Genomic DNA, 15,502 nt, shown 5'->3' with positions numbered 1-15,502 from the left:
GCAGAGTGAGGAAGAGTTTGTCCCTGGCAGGGCTGCACTGGTATCAGTCATGAGAGGGTGGAGTCTGCTGGCTTTGAGACCTGGTGCTCCATGTACAGTGGTGTCCTTAGCGATTTTGGCTGAGGCTGCGGGCGCCTCACTCATGTCCGCTGTGCACTCGCCCTCATACACCAAGGAAGGTGCTCACTAAGGACACCTGCCGCTCTGTGCCCTCTCCATTACAGAAAGGAGCATCTTCACAAAGCAGAGCGTCTGCTACCCACCAGGAGCAGTTCCAGCTCAGAGCAGGACAGAAAAAGCCCCATTCCCACACAGTGGACGTTCCCGGGGAGATGGACATTGACAGACCAACTGCATCTAGAGTCAGGGGTGGAATGCGCTAAAAGGAGCACACACAGCACGGTGAGGTCACAGAGGCAATGGGGTGCAGGTGAGAGGCAATGTGGCCTCGCTGTGCATGGTGAGGGTGGAGATTGGGGTTCATCCTTCCAATATCGCCAGCCCTTGTGCATGTGAGGATGCCCAGTGACCAAACTGTGGGGGCTGTGGGAGCCAGGGGCTGCTCCCTCACATATTCAGACTGTGGTCTGAGGAACAGAGACCCCCTTTTGGTGGGGGTGAGAGCCAAGCACAGGCTGGCCCTCGGCAAATGTCTGACAACTGAGCATCTAGATGAACTGAGCTCCCTCCTCAGGCCTCTTGTGTGGGGAACCAGTGCGCAGGGGCCTCGTCCCCTTCTCTCATCTCTGGTGAGATACCTCCACGTGGTCACATTCCCTGGAGATTGGGGTGCCTGCACCTCCTTTTACCCAGGGTCTCCAGAGCTCATTGCTCAGTAGATGGGGCCCAGGAGGGAGGAGGCAGAGGATGGGGGTGGTCGATGAGAGTGTGGGACTCCTCCTCACCTACCTTCTCCAAGCAAAGCCATCAACCCCTGGTGGGGAGGAGAGCGACTCCGACAGCCCTGCTGCAGAGATGGGTAGAGCTGGGGTGGGAATAGGAGCAGGAAATGTCACATCACAAAGCAGAGAGAATGACCCATTATGTAACATTCCCCAGGTGAACCCAGAAACCATAGAAGGAACCAAGCTCAGCCGCATGGCCCCCCCTCGCCTCGCCCTCCTGGTCCACAGGGAAGGTCCCAGCCCTCCATTTCCCCTGTAGAGCCTGTTTCAAGTGCATTGTTTTTTCCGCTTGATAAAGTGTAACTCATTTAAGGCTCTCTGATGGTTATTTCACATCTCCAAAGCATACTTTTCACGGAAAGATCAATTCCAAGAAAACACTTAAAATCTGTGCAAGTTAGATCCATTAACAAGGGCTAAGTGGCCAATCACTCACAGAGGGGGCCTTTGAGTAAGCCCAAGAAATGATCAAACTGACTGGGTGGCTCTGCCAGGAGCCCTGGAGCGACATTTACAACACGGGTTTACAAGTCTTAATTATTTTTCCTACCACTGAGATTAAGTTGCATTTCCGAGTCCGGAGAGGATGATCAAAGTCTCATCAGAGAGCAAATAAGCCTTGTGCAGTGGACTGAGAAGCCCCTTACAGGTCACCCCCCGTGAAAAGGGGCCTCTGTTCCTCAAACCTCACGAGTGTGTTGAGGAATAGCCTCTGGCTACCGCAGTCCCTATGGTTTGGGCATCAGGCATCCTCACACGCACAGGGACAGTGGGGAGCAAGAGAACTGGAAATCCCACCTCAACGCCAGGATTCCAAGCCAGTAGAGACCACTTGTGGAGATCTAAAGAGGTCTAAGGGTTGGCAGGGAGCAAGGAGAGGGGGAGTGTCCTAATTCTGACACATTAGTAGAGATATCATCTAAAGACTCTAAACGCAGGAGGTGGACCAGGGCCTGGGACCTCATCTAATGCCAGAATCCCCTACATAAAAGAATATAGTGCAGAAATAGCACTGCCCTCGGCTTTCAGTCACGGGAAGCCTTTATGTACGTTTTACATGTACCATCTCATTAAAACCTCGTAATAACCCATTGCAGTAAGGAATATTATTATCCTCATTTTACCAATGAGGAAACTGTGGCTCACACAGTTAAAATCATTCACCCCGAAACACCAAGTTGCACATCAAAGCCAGGCCTGTCTGATACCATATTTGAAGCACTTGATCTCACTATTATGCCTCCCTCTAACTCGTGTTTGCACACCCCCAAGGATAGGGAGCTCACCACCATTCAAGGCAGCCCATTCTGTCTCTGAACAGGTTTGACTGTTAGAAAGTCCTTCCTTCAGGCCACATGGAGGGCATTTACTTCCTCATTCACATGGCAGCCCTTTTGTAGCTACAACAGACCCGAATGCAGTTCAACTTTTATGGAACAAACTCATGAGTTGTTTTCCAGTTTCCATGGACCCTCAGCTCATGTAACCCAAACATGCCCAGATGAACCAAGTGTGCAACTACAGGGGGAACCTAAGTACTCAGACAGAGGGATGAGGACCAAATTAAGAAACGGACACTGCACAGCAGATCCAGGATCCAATCAGATCAAGTTCTGGCATTACCCCATGGCAGGATCCAATCAGATCATGCCTCTTGGCATCATCTCTTTGCAAGACCTAATCAGATCATGCCTTATTACCCTACGCTTATAAAACCTGATCCAGCTCCCAGTTCAGGGAGGTATTACTTCAGGACCTATCCCTGGTGTTCTCCTTACTTGTTGCAATAATAAAATCCCCTTGTTAAATCCCCCCTGATTGTGGTCATTGAGTTGATACACACCAAGAAACCAAAGCCACCCATTCTATGGGCAATACTTTTTATAATCAAAGACAACGCTCTCTTCTTGCAAAGATTTTATATCCCCAGGTTCTACAACCCCACCTCTTCCCTGCTGACCCTTCCTGAATAAGGGGACATTTGCTAAGACACAGGGTTGGTCATAGATAGCGGGAAAAACTCTCTTTGATCCTCTGCCCTGATCCCATGATTCTTGTTAAACATCCCCCCTCACAAGAGAAGTTTAAGGTCCGTATGATGAGAATTGAAACCATTCATGGTAAATCTGCAAAACTGGTGACAGTTTTCTACCCTTCCCTGTGTCCATGACCTTTGAAACCCTTCCCATCAGGAGGGAAAATTTAGTTCCCCACTACTTCATCTGAGCTGGACCTCTCCTGGCTTTGGCCAATACAAGGCTGCAGAAGGGACATTGTACCATTTCTGAGCCTAAGCCTCAAGAGGCCCTGTGTACTTCTGCTTTATTTTGTAACCTGCTTTCGCCGTAAGAACAAGCCTGGGTTAGTCACTGGAGGATGACAACACATCCTCCAAAGATAAGCTATTCTGCCCAAGGCCTCCTGGACCAGCCAGCCTTCAACCAACATGCCAGCCATTCTGCGGGGCTAATAATCCCAGCCAAGAGACCTGCTCAGGCCAGCCCAGAGCAGCAGAACCACCCAGCAAACCTACATATTCTTAAGCTAAATACATGTTTGTTATTTTAAGCCACTGAGTTTTGGCTTGTTGTGCAGCAATAGCAAACTGATACACCATGCCTCTCTGATCCCAACATCGTTCTACTCAGTTATCTTTCGACACTGCATCTAACACCTGTCCTTTTTCAAATTCTCCCTTTACCACCACCTTTACTCCTAAAAAAAAGAAAAAAGCACAGTAAATTTTCCCATGTCTAGAGAGACTATATGGAGACATTCCATTGCTAGAATCTATATCTCCCTTCAGTCATTCCTTCATTCAGTCATTCAACAAACATTTATTGTATGCTTGCTATATGTGCTAGGTACATGATCCCCACCACCATAGAATATAGAAGCTACCAGCACTAAGCAACTAATTACAGAAATAATAAACAATAAACAGCGTTTCACTCAGAGTTTGCATGAAGTACCCCAGCTTGAAATTAAATTGCAACCTCAATGCACAGAGTCCATGTCACAAAAAACAGGTGCCCCCAGGGAAAGGGCACTCACACCTATAAATGCACAGCTGGGAAGGCTCTGCATGGTGGGAACACCATCTCCAAATCATGGAGGAGTTGCAGGCCTGTGCGGGTCCTTAAGACCATGATGACACACAGGGCCTCTGTGGACAAGACAAGGAAGAGTTCATGTCTCCCCCACAGGATGCATCCTGATTTGGAGCCAGTCCAGGGAAGAAGAAAGGGGAACTGCTGTGAGGGAGCTGCTGAGGGGGGAGCTGCTGTAGGGGAAACTGTGGGGGAACTGCCATGGGGAAAACTGCTGTTGGGGAGCTGCTGTCAGGGGAGCTGCTGCTATGGGGGAGCTGCTATGGGGGAACTGCTGTTGGGGGAGCTGCTGCGGGGAGAGCTGCTGCGGGGGGAGCTGCTGCGGGGGGAGTTTCTATGGGGGAACTGCTATGGGGGAACTGCTGTTGGGGGAGCTGCTGCGGGGAGAGCTGCTGGGGGGAGAGCTGCTGCGGAGGGAGCTGCTGCGGGGGAAGTTTCTATGGGGGAACTGCTATGGGGGAGCTGCTGTGGGGGAGCTGCTGCTGTGGGGAGAGCTGCTGTGGGGGGAGCTTCTATGGGGGAACTGCTATGGGGGAGCTGCTGTAGGGGAGCTGCTGTTGTGGGGAGAGCTGCTGTTGGGGGAGCTTTTATGGGGGAACTGCTATGGGGGAGCTGCTGTCAGGGGAGCTGCTGCTATGGGGAGAGCTGCTGTGGGGAGAGCTGCTGTGGGGAGAGCTGCTGTCCGGGGAACTTCTGTGGGGGAACAGCTATGGGGGAGCTACTATTGGGGGAGCTGCTGCTGTGAGGGAACTGCTGTGGGGGAAGCTGCTGTGGGGGGCGCTGCTGTGTGGGAGCTGCTGTGGGGGGAGCTTCTATGGGGGAGCAGCTGTGGGGGAGCTGCTGTCGGGGTAGCTGCTGTGGGGAAAGCCGCTGCGGAGGTACTGCTGCTGGAGTGGCTGTCATCATGGGAGGGGAGCCCTGTGGAACTAGATGTTCAAGCCTCAACCCCTGTGCTGTCTCTCTTATTTAGAGGCTAAAACTGCCCTCTCCTCTTGGAAGCAACAGTGAATGACATCACACACGGACCCTCCTTTACCCGTGGACTTTCTCAAATGGCCAAAGATGCCTGCACTCATCAGAGGAAGTCATTTCCAGGAATCGCCAAAGCTCCAAGAACAGTCCCTTTCCCCCTGTCTCCCTGAGTCCTCTCTATCCCTCCCTCCCTCCCTCCCTCCCTCCCTCTGTCCCGGAGGGCACAGCAGTTGAGCACATTTGTGAGCACATTTGCAGAGAGCTCCTGACCATGGGTCGGGTCCCTCTGAGGACTGTTGCACTTTCCCAATAATGACATTCATTAGTCTATCTGACATCAATACTGTTCTCAGGCTAATATGTTTAACCTAATGAGGCATTTATTTTCGGTTTGAAAACTACTGAAGAAGCACGTTTCTTCCCCGTGAGCTAAGCTGATGAATAGATTAATCCTAGACTAAGAACATGAAGTTAACTAGCTTATTTTTGTTCTTCAAGTATGACCAGCCTTGAATTAATTCGAGTTAACCTGGTTATTTCTTACGGCAATCAACAGGGAGAACTTCTCTGCTTGGCTTTGTGGCTTTTCCTCCATTTATCTGCTTTTTCCCTTTATACTAGGTCTGAGGAAATTAAATAATAATAATGCCAACATATGATGAGGGGAAGAAAGAATGCCTGAAATTGAGCAGCAGAAGAGCAAGAGCATGGAAGGGAAGCTCTCACATGGCAGCAGCGACAGCAGCCACAGTGGCCAGGGCAGGGAGTCCAGCTGGCCCGTCTCTGCCATTGCCAGCTCTATGGGGTTCACTGTTGGAGCCCCAGTGCCAGGCCCATAGTGGGCACTTTTATAGATATTTGTTGACATGAGTGAAATAGATATTCAACAATGGTGACTCCTACTGTTACTTAAGGAATCACATCTTCTCAAAAGGGAGAAGATGCCCATTGTTCCAGACACATCTGGTGGGTAAGCCAGTGTTCGGTGACTCTTGGCTCAGGGGCCAAAGATGTCCCAAAGGCCAAGATTCTTTGATGACTTGGTCAATGACTACACCCACATCTCTCTCTCCCCACAGCCTGAGAGGCCCTGCCAGGCATGGGACGCCAGCCAGAAAGCACTATCCTCCCTCCCAGGAATGGGTTGCCAGGCCATGCCAACTCAATGCCTGCTCCACCCACAAGTCAAAAGGGGCTTCACACACTTTTGAAATCACCCTGCCTGCTCAGTGACCCAAATTCGCACTGGTGGCAAGGTCAGCCACATTTTCATTGTGTTCATAGGTGAGAGAGAAGTGGGTTAACGAGTGGGAGCTTTGTAGGCAAAGACAGGTGGTTTCAAATCTCAAGTCTGTGAGTTGTCAGCTGAGAGGGTTTGGGCCTTCACCCAAAGTCCCTTCACCTTTGAGACTCTCTTCTCTAAATGTAAAATGGTTATAATGTTTTCTTTCTTAGATTGCTAAAATGATTAAATGAAACCACAAAAAAAAATTGGCTAATGCAGTAAAATATAATTTTAAAAAGGACTTTATATGTTCAAGTACATCTGGTACTTTGCTATTCTGCCACTTCAAATCTATCTTCCCTCTGAGGGTCAGTTCTTTGACTTGTTCTGATTTCAAACTGTGCGTCTGATCCACTGGGTTCTCCTGTTCTTCTTGACCTAGATCCCCCCTCTTCTGGGCTGGCCACCATGGTCCTGACAGCTATCTATGATCTTGGGATTATAACTCCTGGATGTTACTGCTTCCTAATTTATCCAGCACCTATTGAGTGACTATCATAGCCAGTTATCTCCATGCCCTTAGGAGCCCAACTCCTCTCCCCACCAGAATTCACATGAAGAAGCTGAGACTGATGGATAGAGCTTGACTCTGGTGTCCCTGATGCTGGACAATCCCCAAGCTAGGACAGACACAGCCTTGGGACCTCAGTGGGGAAACATAGTCCATGATGCCTCTCCATCCATCATTTGGGGGCTCTTGCATCACCAAAGGTACCTGTTATTTGCAGTCCTTAAGGCTACAGGAAGGAGGCATACAGTGGTCTAATGGGGTGTATCGGGAGAGGGGGTGATTTTAGGGTGAAGGGAATGCTTCCTGCTCCCCTTGGCCTTGGATGCCCTGTGACGGGGCCTGACCCATTATCTCCTTCAGCACCTTGGACAGCGGCCCAGCGGCCATTAAGCTTTTACCCAACTCGGGTGCCCTGGTTCTTACAGCTCAAGGCATAGTACATTAACACGGTTGAAAGGAATCTCAGAGACCGTCTCAGTTCAGCAGTATCTCTCTTCATTTTGCAAGTGAAAAAGGAGAGCTGAATTGAGTAGTGATGTGGTTTGATTAAAAACAAAGTCACTGGACTACAAAACCCACGCCTGAGTATGCTGTGTGACCTTGGGCAAAAGCACTTCCCCTCTATGAACCACAGCACCACTAAAGTATATGATTCTAGGATGCCTGATTTGAGGCACAAGAGGCAGGTAATAGCTCACAGCCCTAATTCTCTACCTGTATGGGGAAAATTGCCCCCAAATCTCCTTGTGGAGCTACTGATGACCTACCACAATTTGCCTTCCAAACATTTTTCTCCTTCTGTTCTACATAGCAGCAATGTGTTTGCATTGATCAAATTAATTAGATATTTGCTAAAATGTTTCTTTATAAAGGGCCTCATGAAACACTGAAAAAGCCTCATGTCAAGGAAGCAGCTCCCAGATTATGAGAAGATTCTAGCTAGAAGGGCTTTGGCAATTGTTCCATCCAATCTTCTTCATTTTCCAGATGGTGTCCCTGATGCCAGAAAACAGAAGCCCAAGAAGTGGAAATGACTTGAGTTAGTGCCAGAGCTGGGACCAAACATAAGATTAACTCTTGGCCTTCAGCCAATAGCCATGTTCACTTCCCTCTTTAGGTGATAGGGAGATTGACACAAAGCATTCTGGTCATGCCACTGAGCTAAGAACCCTGAAAATCAGGCACCCAGGAAGATGGATACAAATAGCAATGATGCTGCCATTTACTGATCATTTGCCATGTGAATCCTCACAATAATTGTTTAAAAGAGGCACCATTGTTAGTTCCACTTTAGAGATGAGGAACTCAAAGCTCAAAGAGATTCATGGACACCAACTGTGAAATATAAGCAAAATATCTGGGTCTGTCTCAGAGCAAAGCTCATGTTCTTAACCACTACATTCTACCCACTCTCAAAGGGTCTGTCATACTAACTCTAGTTCTATCCTTGCTCTAACTGCAATCACTAACTCAGCCTGCTTTAACTGAGACTTTCTCCGTGTTAGCATTACAGGCCCCATATTTCAAAAACTCTTAGTCCTGGGTGAACCAAGAAGGTTTGTCACTCTACTGTAGCACCAGACTGCACCCTGACCTTGACTCACCCCCACATCTCTGCTCTTCCAGCTGGTGAAGTGTCAGGCATGAGACAGCTTCCCAGGGCATGAATATTACTCAAAGATTTGGAGAGCAATATTTCTACTAAAGTAAAATACAAATATTTTATTTGCAGGAGTAGACATGCAAGAGTCACATAGCTTGTTTTAAGGTAAGTCATCAGTCTTCAGAATGTTTTATTCATAGGGAGAATCATCTCTGACTCTACCCTCTAGAACCCCTAGAGGAGTGTTCACTCTGCTTTTCCCAGAAGCTTGTCCTGGAGAAATATCTGGCTGCAAATAAAATAAAAATGAGGTTCTGCAGATGAAGTTCCTGAAGTCCTACGAACGGAAAAAGACCCATGCCCTGGGGTTAGTGCTAACTAGAGTTAGCATGAGACAGGCAAGAGACAGCTTAGAAGTTTCTCTTAGAAGAGAAGTTGGAAGTTTCCTCACCCTAGAGGTAAACTCGATCATAGCCCTGTGAGGCTGATCCTGCCTTTACCTCTTAGCTGATCCTAATCTCACTCAACAAAAAGCTTTCTGGGACCCCTGAACCTAAGAAATAGACTTTGCTGTTAGACATATTTGGATTTGAGGACCAGCTTTGCTGCCAACTAGTGATGTCACCTCCACTTGCTCATCTTTCAAATGGGGATAATGACCTACCTCATAGAAATATGGTACACTGTTGTAAGATACGTCCAATGAGATCACATACACAGTGTTCAGGACAGGGCCTGGCACATGGAAAGGGGTCAAAGAATTTTTTTTCCTTCTTCTTTTTTATTTTTTTAATTTTAGACAAAAAATATATTCATGGGGCACAATTATATCTTTTGATATATGTATGCATTATGGAATCATTAAAACAAGCTAATTAACATATCCATCACCCCACAAACTTATTTTTTTAGTGGAGCAAACATTAAAAGTCTACTTTCTTAGCAATTTTGGAATATATGTTACATTACTGTTAACTATAGTTACCATGCTATGCAATAGATCTTGAATCTGCAGAATTTAATTTTAATCTGCAGAAGATGCAGTATTCCTCCTGTCTAACTGAAACTCTGTACCTTTTGACCAACATCTCAGCATTCTCCATCCCTCACGCCCAGCCTCTAGTAACCACCATTCTATTCTTTATATCTATGAGTTCTACTATTTTAGATTTCATATATAAGTGAGATCATGCAGTGATACAGTTTGGCTGTGTCCTCACCCAAATCTCATCTTGAATTGTAGCTCCCACAATTGTGGGTCTTTCCCGTGCTGTTCTCATGATAGTGAATAAGTCTCATGAGATCTGATGGTTTTATCAAGTGGAGTTCCCTTGTACAAGTTCTCTTTTTTTGCCTGCCACCATGTAAGGTGTGCCTTCACCTTCTGCCGTGATTGTGAGGCCTCCCCAGCCATGTGGAACTGTGAGTCCATTAAACCTCTTTTTCTTTAAAAATTACCCAGTCTTGGATATGTCTTTATCAGCAGTGTGAAAACGGACTAATACATGCAGTATCCAAGCCCTTCCTGAGCCCTCTCCCCAACTCCTGACCTTAGGAGCCTCCAGATCTATCACAGAGGGAGCTAGCACCCCACATTGAGTTAAGATGCATCCATTCTCTGCTCCACTCACATTATATCTTGTCAAGAACTTTTCAGGAAACAAACAAACAAAAAAACTCAAAACAGCAAGCAGCTTTGAGAAAGCAGCTGCAAGGCAATTGGATAGGACAGGTGTCAGGAGCTCAAAAGGATAGCCAGAGGATGCTCAGCTCTCACCTTGACCATAGGGGGATGGAGGCTGCAAGCCTGGTCTACATCCTAGCTCTGCCCCAATATAGCCTCAGGTCAATCATTCACCTTCCTAGTCTTCTGTTCCCACCTCTGCAGTAACTTGCCTGGGCCCCAGTCTCTCTAAGGCTCCTGCCTCTGACTTTCAGGAGACTCTAATTAGCACTAACCCCAGGGCATGGGTCTTTTCCCATTTGTAAGTGTTCAGGAACTTCATCTGCAGAACCTCATTTGTATTTTATTTGCAGCCAGATATTTCTCCAGGACATGCTTCTGGGAAAAGCAGAAGCCCTAACTCTCCCAGTCACCTGCATTCCTGTTAATGAGGCCAGGGTTCCTGAGCTTCCCCGTCCCAGGGCAGTGTATGGGAAGAACAGAGAGCAAGAGACCAGAATTCAAATCTGAACCCTTATCCACTCAGAGAGTCACTGTGAGCACATCCCTACCCTACCCTGGTCCTCAGTACCTCTGTTTAAGTAAAATGCACAGTATCTCCAGGACTCCCACAGCCTGGTAGTCTGCGATGCTTACGTGCCACAACACACCCTGAACTGCCTCACAGGAGATTCATTCAAAAGCCATCTGCAGAGGCCCTACTGTGCACCTACTTGTATCCCTGTGACTTTTCCTGGGATACAAGCATGGTTAAGGCCCTGTTTGATCCTCGAGTAGCTTTGGGCCCCATGGGGAAGGGAACCACATGGATTAATGTTCACAACACGGTGGGCAAAAGGCCAGGACAAGGCCAGCACAGGGCACTGCGGGACCCATGAGTGTCCATTTTGGGTTTTCTCAAGAGTTCCCCAGGAGCCTGGGCACACCTGCTCTGTGGCCTCTAGACCCATCTCACAACTTGCCTCCTGCCAGGCCTTGGGCAAGCTGTCTCCTTGTGGCTCCCTTTGGCTGTTGCCTGGTCTGTAAAATCCAAGTCTCAGTTCAAACACAGCTGGTCTCAGTTCAAATGCCACCTCCTGAAAGAGGCTTTTCCATGCCTCCAACCTGAAGTAGCCGCTGGTCACTCTCTCTTCCATGCAATCTTGAGATTATACTTTCATTCATTACTTGTCAATTGCTTTTTTTTCCTTTTTGAAACAAGGCCTTTCTCTATCAGCTAGGCTGGAGTGCAGTGGTGCATTCATGGCTCACTGCAGCCTCAAATTCCCAGGCTCAAGCTATCCTCCCACCTCAGCCTCCTGAGTGCCTGGACTACAGGTACGCACCATGCCCAGCTATTTTTTTATAGTTTGTAGAGACGAGGTCTCACCATGTTGCCCAGGCTGGTCTTGATCAAACCCCTGGGCTCAAGTGATCCACCCACCTCGGCCCCTCAGAGTGTTGAGATTACATGTGTGAGCCACCACACCCAGTCTTGTTAATTGTCTGAACATCTCTGACTGATTGCACACAAATCAAATGAGATTATTTCATTCGTTCATACAATAAGTATTTATGTGCCAGGCAATATTCTAAGCTCTAGAAATTATTAGTAAGCAAAACAGTGCAACACCCATTTCTTCACAGACGCTACATGTTGCTACAGAGACAGATGATAGGCAAGGGAAGTAAATCAAATATACACAGAATAAGCCAGATACTGGTAAGTGATGAGGAGACATCAGATAGAGATGGGGGAGGAAGAGTGTCAGGAGGTTGGGGGGAGGTTTTATATGGCTGATCAGGAAAGGCCTCAGTGAGAAGGAGTCACTTGGGAACAGCCCAAAGGCTGGGAGCCATGAGGATATCTAGGGTGGGCAGCCCCAGCAGCGGAAGCCACACGTGCAGAGTCCCAGAGGTGAGAGTGAGCCTGGCATGCTCAAGGGTCAGCAGGAAGGCCCAAGTGGCTGGAGGAGAGCAAAGAGGGGTAGTGAGTGAGGTCAGAAAGACCATGGGGCCTGCAACCAGGAGAGGACTCAGGCTTTAATTCGCAGAAGCTGGGCACTCATGGAGCATGAGCAAGGAAGGAAGTGGTTGCAGGGGCATTTTTAAAGGCTCTCTCCTGCTGCTAGGTGGAGAGGAGACCACAGAGCACAGTGGAGATGATCGGGCGTCTCTTGCAATCATCCTGGCAGTGGGTGATGGTGGATGGAATCAGGGTGGGAGCTGGAGGGTCGGCGACGATTAATTAAAAAGCACCTGACACAGTGCTGGCGCACAGTAGGCCCTCAGGCGATGGGAGCTGTGATGACCCATATACCAAAAGTCCTGGGAGCCCTAAATTGGAAACTCTTGGCTGTCTGGTCACATCCCTCTGGCCCAGTACCAACATCATCTCTCAGAGGAGATTAACAAAGACAAATCTTCAGACTGCAAAGAAAAATCACTGATGACGTGGTGAGGGGGTAAGTCGCTTGCCAAGGTCTTTGGAGTAATGGGAAAAGACAAGAGGGCCGGATTATACAAGTGATAAAACCCCGACATCTCACACATACGACATGTGCTTCAAAGATGTGCATTCAGATTCTTTTTAAGGGTAAAGTAACCTTTAAAAGGGATTTTTTTCCTCCTCGGTCTTAAAAGAAAAATGTTTGAGAGGTAAAATATATGTGTGTGGCAACTTGAGTTTTCCCAAGTTAAACCCTTCCTCCTGTAATATGCTGTCTCAATGGGCTTTTTACTGGATGGTGATTATATCAATAGCACGCTACATTCACACGGGCAAGAGATCACACACATTTCTTCTGGAGTGAAACTGACTGTCAGTTTAGATCAGAAAATCTGGCTGGTGGATGCAGGCAGGGAGCAGAGTGTGTGTGTGTGTGTATGTGTGTGTGTGTGTATGTGTGTGTGTGTGTGTGTGTGTGGTTTAAAAGGAAGAAAGAAAAGAAAACAGCCACAGAGCAATGTCACAATTTAAAGATACCATTCATTTTGTTGGGTTTGGTTTCAATGAAAATATCAGGAGCGCATTCCAAGGCAAGATCAGAGGGGACCCAAGAAAATGGAGAGGTGCAGCCCAGCAGACAAGAAAATGGGGTTGGCACTCTTAGGGGACAGGTGTCAGGACCCTTCCCCAAGCTGGTAGGGTGACCTTGAACATATTGCTATTCCTCTCTGGGCCTCCATTGCCCCAATGTGTAAAACATGGACTCCTTGGTCTCTATGATTCCTTCCAACTCCTAAAATTATAAATAAGTCAAAGATGAAGGGTTATAAATGAAGAAGGAGTGGAGAGGAGTCAGGAAGGACAATCTTATTGATTTTGAGACTTTGATTCAAAGAACGAAAGTAAAAGGAAATGTCGCTCTTGGTGAGAATGTCGTGACTCACCCTGGATGAATGAGGCAGCAGAGTTGGTTAGATGTCTTCACCTTCATCACCTCGATCCTCCTCCTAGTCCCAGAAGGTGGGGATAATTATCCCCACTGCATGAATGTGGCAGCTGCGACTGACAGAGCTGGTGGGACTTGCCCAAGATCTCATTGCTGGTGAGTTACCTGCCAGAGCTGGATTTCAACTGATTCCAAATTGCACCTGTTCCAGCTGCCCAGACCTGAATTCTCAAGACAGAACCTGAAGGAGGGACCTGAGGCTGCTCTGTCTCTTTCTGAGATGGCCACGAAAGCTGAGGTTGGAAGGGACTGCAGTGTGGGCTCACAGAGAGCTGCTGTTGCTCTCCCAGGGCCGGTCACAGAGATCCTCCTCCTTTGCTAGTTAGGACCAAACAGGAAGACTTTCAGCTTTGTATCTGGTGAAACTTGACTGGAGAAAGCTGCTTGGGCCTGAAAACAGAACGAGGCATCTCACTTTTCCCTCTAGGTCTAGGCGGGGACTCCCTGGGAAATGAGGTTTTTCAGGACACCTGGGCAGTTGGCTGCCAAGAGAATCGCCACCCACAGGCCTTCATCCCTAGGAGCAGAGACCCCGAGAGAGGGGCAGACCTACCTGCAGAATGTGGACCCCAGCCCACATGCCAGGGAGGAACGGGGGCAAGCACCACCTCCAGGTCAACTTTTGTGTTTGCCTCTTCCAGACTCACCCAGTAAACCAACTTCAGCCTCATCCCAGCGTCCCAAACTCAGTGTCTTCCACCCACTAGGTGCTCCTGGGAGCTGAAGCAGCTCAGCAAGGCAGCGAAGATCAACTTGGCTAAAATTTGCCTGAAACCACTTTCAAAATGAAACACATCAGGGAACAAGCAGCTGGGTGGTGGTCAAGATGACCAAACCATTTCTCTTCAGACTTCACCATTTCTTGATGACACCCTGGGCAAGCAACGAGAGACAGAAATCACAGGAAAAGTGGTTCTGCTGGACACAGTCCCGGGAGAGGTGTGCAGAAGTGAGACCCACCCCAGGTCTTCTGCTCCCACCCCAGGCCTAATTCATCGATCTCTGCATTTCCACATATCCCATGTCTCCTCCTGGGTAGGTTGTTGGTAGCTCAAACACAACATGTCCAAAAGTGAATTCAACTTCTCTCCAACCCAACTCTCACTGTGTTCCCAGGGCCCAAGGTTTGAACAACTCTCCTAGTCACCCAATCTTGGGAACTCAGTGTCATCCTGTTACACTTTGACAAAGAATTTTACTTAAGAAAATGGCCCAGCATTTTCTGAGATACCCAGAAAATGCTGGAGAGATGAACAAGGCTGGATCGCTTCAGACCAGACACCAAAAGGCCATAGTTTATGAGCGAACAATACATGTTTGATGAATAAATGGACAAATCCATGCATGAACAAAAGAGCAATGAATGAATGAAGTCATGCATGAAAAAGCACATTAGTAAGTGAATGAATGAATGGGTGAGCCAATTAAAGAAAGAATGAATAAATAAAAAGAAGTAAATGAGAGTTTGAATACCACTTATATTAAAATCTAAGAAAACAATATCTGAACAAAGTACAAAAAAATGAAAGAAGAAATGGGGGCACTAATGATGAAAGAAAGGATACAGTCATACGTGAATGAGTGTGAGAAATAATTTTTTTGAGATAAGGTCTTGCTCTATTGTGCAGGCTGGAGAGCAGTGACACCATCTCAGCTCACTGCAGACTCAACCTCCTGGGCTCACGCTCTCCTCTCACCTTAGTCTCCTGAGTAACTGGGGCTACAGGCACGCACCATCATGCCCAGCTATTTCTGTATTTTTTGTAGACATGGGGTCTCACTATGTTGCCCAGACTGGTCTCAAACTCCTGAGCTCAAGGCAATCCTCCTGCCTTGGCCTCCCAAAGTGCTGGGACTATAGGCATGAGCTACCACGCCCAACCTGAGAAAGAATTTTTAAATAGATTTTGAAACAGACGCAAGAGATGAATAATGAATAGTGAATGAATAAAAGAATGAATGAATTAATTAATTAATAGAAGAAAATGTACAGGGATT

Source organism: Macaca nemestrina, chromosome 1 (assembly GCF_043159975.1).
Source record: "Macaca nemestrina isolate mMacNem1 chromosome 1, mMacNem.hap1, whole genome shotgun sequence".
Taxonomy (NCBI): Eukaryota; Metazoa; Chordata; class Mammalia; order Primates; family Cercopithecidae; genus Macaca; species Macaca nemestrina.
The sequence above is the reverse complement of the archived record's forward strand: the minus strand, read 5'-3'. Positions refer to the sequence as shown.